The following is a 6,853-nucleotide window of genomic DNA, read 5'->3' as shown; positions in this document are numbered from 1 at the left end:
TGCTCTGCTCACTGGGCTCCCACCAGTTCCTCGATCCTAGTGTGCATGTGGGGTGTGCATGTGGCTCCACAGGCACCCAGTGAGAGCTTGCATCTTTTTCTTTTTCTTTTCTTTTTGTCCATGAGCTGCAATTTGTGCAAATTTGTGACTGGGAATATGTATGGAAATCGTGATTTTTGCAAAATTGCAGCCACGATTTGTGCAATTTGAGTACAAATGCAGGCATAAAAGGCCATTTAAGCCTGCAGTTTTGCACCAATCACACTATTTACAGCCATGATTTTGCACAAATTGGGATTTGCACACACACAAAAGAGCAGGACACCACGAGCTTGCCCTACTTGGCACACGTTGAGGTGAGCCAGCTCAGGAATTGGCAAGCTGGTGTTGGGGGGGGGGGGCAAGCTGGCAAAAACTCACCAACCTCCACACTCAAACCAGATTCCTCCAACATCCCTAGTTCCAACTACCAAATGGATGAAACTGAAAGCAAATAGGCACATGTTTAATGATCAGACAGCAGTGTATATGCAGGCATACAGTACACTTTTTCCCTGCTTCACAGAGATTATTTCACATCAAAGGACTTTGATAAACCAAGGTAGAGCTAAATATGTCATTAACTGGGAGATGGATTTTGTTTGAGCAAAAGGGCTGGTGAATATATTTAACTTCTCTATTTCCCTCTAACACTCTCATTTCCTTTTCTTGAAACTGAGCATTTCAACAGTCCCACCAATGTTCTTGTGCATATGTTAGTTACGGTGGGCTAACTGTGCCACCTGGTGCTGAAGAATGAGAAGTGCGGAGATGTGTTTGCCAAAGTTCTGCCATGGTGGTTCATAAACACACTTCCTTTTCACTTAGGCTGTGTTGGTTCATGTCAATTAGTGAAAATCCCCACTGGGAAGAAGAGTGTCAGGTTAAGGGTGACATTCTTAACCAGGAACAAGGCACTGTGAATGCATTTGGCCACATCTACAAGGGAAACAGGTGTAGCAGGGAGAAAAGGCATATTGCATATGATATGAGTAGAGATGTTGGAAAAATCCACAACAGTTCCAAAAGAGTTCAGATTTCTATGCATCTGGCCTGTGGATTCCACAGAGAACTAGCTTTTTCGAAGTCATATGGATTCCACAAACTTACAGACTGGTTTTGGTTTTTATTTTACTTGGGGGGGGGGTATGCACAAATTCACATTAACAAAGGTACATTAGTGCATGTGTGTAAGTGTGCATTAGTGCTAATGCACACTTGTCCTAGCTCTAATGTGAAAGTACTGCAAGTAGAATGAAATTCTGGTTAAAAAAACAATTCCATCAATGAAGGAACAACACAAGAAAAGATGCCCATCAATCCACTAAACAGAGGGATTTTACCAAATCTGTACATCCCTTGATTTGAGTCATAGGGTGTCCATATTTTGTTGGTGTCTATTAGGTGATGCACAACTGAGCCACAGGTTTAACTTCTGCATAGTGTTATAAAATACATCAGTGATTAAATACTCAAATCCTAAGACAGTGACTTTGGCCTCAGCTAGACCTACAGGTCTAGCTTGATGGAGAGGTGAAGATCTTGTGATATTTTTATCACAAGATCTCCCCCTCTGTTTACATGCAGCGTGTGATGACCTCAGAGAGAGAGGACGTCGCACCCGCCATTTTGGTTTTTTAAAAGAAAACAGAAGATGTTTCCCACTGTGGAGTTTCTTTCCATGAGGAATACAAGGCTCTGAGATTTTGTACTTTGCAACTTATAGATTTGACAACTATGTAGTGATCGGGAGAGGGGAGCTGTCAGCCATCAGGAATATGAGGATCCGAGAGGGATTGTGCCACAAAGTCAGCTGAAATACATGCCAAAAACAGGCAGGAGGAGTGAGGGAGGAAGAAGCCACACCAACCCACTGTGCACCTAATTGTGTATTGGGCCTAACATGGGTTGTTCAGCAAACAATCAACCCATGGTGGCTTATTGTCAGGGTAGCTTAGCATGACATATGAACTCACCCAGTGTAAGTTAACAATAATTGATGGTTAGCATCAAATATCAGTTCACACTGGATAGAATTTGATAGTTGACAGTAGTGGTGTTTTTTGTTTGTTTGACTTTAACCTTGTAGCATTTGATAGATAACATGCAATGGTAGTTCATATTTGACAAGTGGCATCTTGTGAGCTTTTGTACCAGGTGCCTGCCAAAAATCAAACCTGATATGCCAACAAGTCGGAAATGTGTGGTGAGAAACAGGCAGACCAATAGATCTAATATCGTGCCTCACCTTCGTATTGATTTCAGTACAAACTGGCTGTGAGCAGAGTTTAGGCTTGTGCGGTCTGCTTTGTCTTTTACTAGAACCTCATGGTCTACCAACCAGACCTAGTGGCTGGGGCTGAAGCCAGATGCAACATGGTGGTTCAAGGGATGGAGTTAGTTACTTACTGTGCTGCATTAGTCATCAAACGCCAGGACAATCTCCATGCTCAAATACCACTCTAGGGCCTCATCTACACCAAGCAGAATATTACACTATGAAAGTGGTATATGGTATGCGTCAATGGGCCCCAACCGTTGTCAGTGCACTTCAATAATACTGTAAAGCAGTTGTGTTGCTCCTGCCTTTTATAAACCACTTTCATAGTGGAATATCCTGCTTGGTGTAGATGAGCCCTATATCTGAGTTATGACAGACCAGGGATTCTAACAGCTTAATTTGGATGGGGAGGAGAGTATTTATCTCCTGAAAATCAACCAGAAATATTCTCTCTTTTTTACCCTTTAGTCAGATCTGATGCTGAAGAGAAAACATAATGCCAACTCTGTAACTTTGCCGAAGAAAGAATGATCTATGTTTGACACAAATCACTAAGGTACCTGAACACCAATTCATAATAGGTATAATTATATCTTACTCAAAATTGCTGGTACTTAAATGATATTGTTAACACTCCCCACCCCCGCCCATGTCAAGGTCTTTATGGGATAGCGTGCCTTTATCTTGCTGACCTTTGGTTTCTTCATGAAGCTTTTATGTCCAGTAATCTGATGTGCCAATTACAATTAGCTACCTATTTAAGTATAAAGGCTAGACTTAAAATGAGTCCAGAAAGCTAAAAGTTTTCCCTCTGCAGGAAAAATGGCTAATATACTGAAGTCCAGCCAAATGAATGTATTTGTCTAAGAGGTCATGGTTAGCAGAATGCTCCTTCTGGCTCATTGATGCAGCAGTGGCCACAAGTTTTAATTCATCAACCCACAAAACAATAGGAAGTATATGCTCCTTGATATGTTCAACTGTGACTCCAAGGGTGTGATTTATATTATCCAGAGCCCATGTAAATATTTATATGTGGGTATGACTACCAGAAAGGTTAAATTACGGATTTGTGAACATAAAAGTTGTATTAAAAACCAGAGGCTGAATGCTCCATTAGTAAAACATTTCGTGGAATTAAAGCATACTGAAAATGATTTAAAGTTTTGGGTCCTTGAAAGACATACTGGTTGTGGAAAAATATTAGAAAATAAACTAAAAAGGAGAGAATTGTTTTGGATGTTTACACTCCAAACAATGGTACCAAATAAAGGGTTAAATGAGGAATTCAACCGGCTACCTATTCTATAGTTCTAAGCCTTCATGCCTTATTAATTGTAAATCATGAGCTCTGCACTGACTAGTCGTGGTTGTTATTATTATCAAGTTGAGTGCCTTAATTGATAATGTAAGGAATTCCTATGCCATCACATAATAATTACAGCCTATTTTGCAGCACAGGTGTGTGCTATAAATAGGGTGACCATATGACCGGATTTGCCCGGGTTTTTGAAGCCAAATCCGGGAGGGGAAATCCGGATTTTTTTTCTTCAAAGAGCAGCTCTATTGGGAATTAACAAGAATGCTTATAACTCCATCATTTTTTAAGATAAAAACATGAAACTTGGCACAATGGTAGCTATTAGGAAGGGCTTTAGTCATACCAAATTTGAAACAGATCCGTTCATCCATTGATTTTTTAGGGATTTTTTAAAAATTGAGGTTTTAAAATTATTATTGTTTAAATCGTCATTTTTAAAGATAAAGTGATGAAACTTTGCACCATAACATGATTTAGGTAGAGATTTAGCCACACCAAATTTGAAACAGATCCGTTCATCCATTGATTTTTTAGGATTTTTTTAAAACTGAGGTTTTAAAATAATTATTTTTAAAATCATCATTTTTAAAGTTAAAGAGATGAAACTGTACCATGATAGGATTTAGGTAGAGCTTTAGCCACACCAAATTTGAAACAGATCTGTTCATCCATTGATTTTTTAGGGATTTTTTAAAAAATGAGGTTTTAAAATTATTATTTTTAAACTGTCATTTTTAAAGATAAAGAGCTGAAAGTTGGCACCATGATAGCTTTTAGGTAGAGCTTTAGCTGTACCAAATTTGAAACAGATCTGGGGGCAATAGCAAACCCTGTTAACAACAACAGCAGCTTGCAATGAGTGAAGATACAGTCAGAAAAGATATTTGAGGGAAGGGGAGAATGTAACACACAGAGTATAGCAAAAGCTTCAAAGTACAGCAAAACCTACAAATGTAGGAGTGAGTGAAGTTAATTTCAGATACATTGAATCTCTCACTTGTTCTTTATTTCAGTGATTTTAACATTAAGATGCTATGTAGAACAGATTTGTCTAAAATGTGTGCTGTAAAATCAGACATGTGACCAAGGCTATGTTCAGGTGGGCACGCCCCCTTGGTACTGGACACGCCCCCTTGGGGCTGACCATGTTGTCCTCCTTTTTGGTTTCCAAAATATGGTCACCCTAGCTATAAACATCCAACCAAATAGAGTAAAAAGCCTCGCTCTGGCATTTATATCCTTGTCATCCACAGTAGCTGAAAAGCTGCAAGTATTGTCCACGGGTTTGTACTTTGATATGGCATTTGCTGAACCAAAAACATAAAAAGTTGCCTTAGCACAATGTTATCTTTGTTTGTTATAGATTACCCTTGACTTGCAATTGGAGGGGAGTGACATATATTTAATCCTTTACTCCTGGAAATTCTTCAGTCAGCCCCTGTTTTGTAGTTATTTCTCTGACTGTGGCCCAGCCGTGGTATGTCAACCTAGCACTATAAATAGATTAATTAGTGCACTAATTGACCATAGGAATTCCTTTCTCCTTATCTGTGGCACTCATAAATGTTTTGCTTTTATATATATTTTGTAGGGACTGGCCATTGAAGAAGGCTTCCGAGTCGAAACGCGTCTGGCCAAGCCAATAAAGCTTGTGAAGCACTTTTTTTACTGTATTTTAAAATTTGTAATGTATTGTATATTGTAAGTGCTTTATAGTCTTGATTGTTTATTTCATCTTATTTTACTATAAATTTTTGTTGAAATCCATCACCTTAACCTCGTTGGTTTTCTAGTATACTGTTAATGGTTAAGGCCAACACCTGTTTTTTGTGCAAGTGCCACGGGTAAGAAGCCACACAGACCCCAAAGGCTGTTGTAGGGTTCTGGATGGCTTGTTACTTATGGCAACAAGTCACCATGGCTGAGTTTGCACAACACGACAAACAGCACTGCCAACGGTAATTATGCAAACCCTCTTGGCACATGACTGGTGTGTGTGTGTGTGTGGAATAATTCACCATGGCTTATTTCCCCTCTGTGATCATGTGAATGAGGCCATTGTGGAAAGAACCCATTGCTGTCTGTTACTAATAAGATGGCTGATTCTAGTTAGAGGCTGTAGGCCTCTTTCATGTTTTTAAACCTTAATAAATAGTTCAAGCTAATTTCTATGCCTCTGTGACTATTCTTAGTGGAAGCCAGAGAACACTACTGAATCCCTATTACAAGACACATAAAAGAGCAGACTCACCCATTTCCCATCCCACCCCCACCCCATTGTAATATCTGCTTTATAACTGAGAATAGACTGGGATGTGGGGGAAGATATGAAGCTTTTGTTCTAAAAAGTCACAATAGCTGGAATTTTCTTCCAGACTCTTTTTCTCCAGGAGACAGGAGGTGTTACCATTATGCGATCCGGCTGTGTCAAAGCAGGCAGAGTGTAAAATACACATTAAAAAGTGTTATGCCTATTTACCCATGAATGGCATGTTATAAGCAAGTAGCCTCATTAGATCCAATCTTTTACTGTTGACAGAATGCAAAACCCAACTTTCAGATTTCCATGTAGCTCATTGCAAAGTGCCCCCTATGCATTTTTTTTAATTATTATTATTTTGTAAAGCAAACCAGGGAACTATTCCATGAAATGCACTTTATGGTCAAATAAAAGGAGCACCTGGATCGGCACAATACATGTAATTTGTGCCCTGCAGCTCCATTATCAGTTTTTACAGCAGAGCCGGTTGATCTTCAGTTGTCAACCAGAGCCCCATTACAATTTAAGGGGAGTCACAGGAAAAATGGAGAAGGGAATTACCAGGATCTGAATCGGCCTCAGAGTTGGATGCCGGAAGCATCACTGAAGTTCAGTTCCAGGAATGAAGTAAAAGATGGCTTTCATCTGGAAAAGACCCTTTAGGAGATGGGAACATATCCAGTTGCGGATAGAGGGAGAAGCAAGGAAATAACGACACGGACACCAGAGCTTGGGTATAACTAGGGCCTCTTTATTTAAATGAGGTCACTCACCCCTCCCTGGATCTGCATGTGAGAGTGCGGGAATCCAAGCATCCTGTCTCCAGGCAACGAGCCTGCATAAAAGGCAAGCCACGTGGCCAAGCCAGGAGTCGGATTAAAACCCAGCTCCTTTCTTAAGTGGCACATGTGTGCTCGGGGGAAGACCTCCCTGTGTCACTCCTGCCTGGAGC

The sequence above is a fragment of the Elgaria multicarinata genome, chromosome 7 (assembly GCF_023053635.1).
Source record: "Elgaria multicarinata webbii isolate HBS135686 ecotype San Diego chromosome 7, rElgMul1.1.pri, whole genome shotgun sequence".
NCBI classification, from domain to species: domain Eukaryota; kingdom Metazoa; phylum Chordata; class Lepidosauria; order Squamata; family Anguidae; genus Elgaria; species Elgaria multicarinata.
This window is presented reverse-complemented; position numbering follows the sequence as displayed.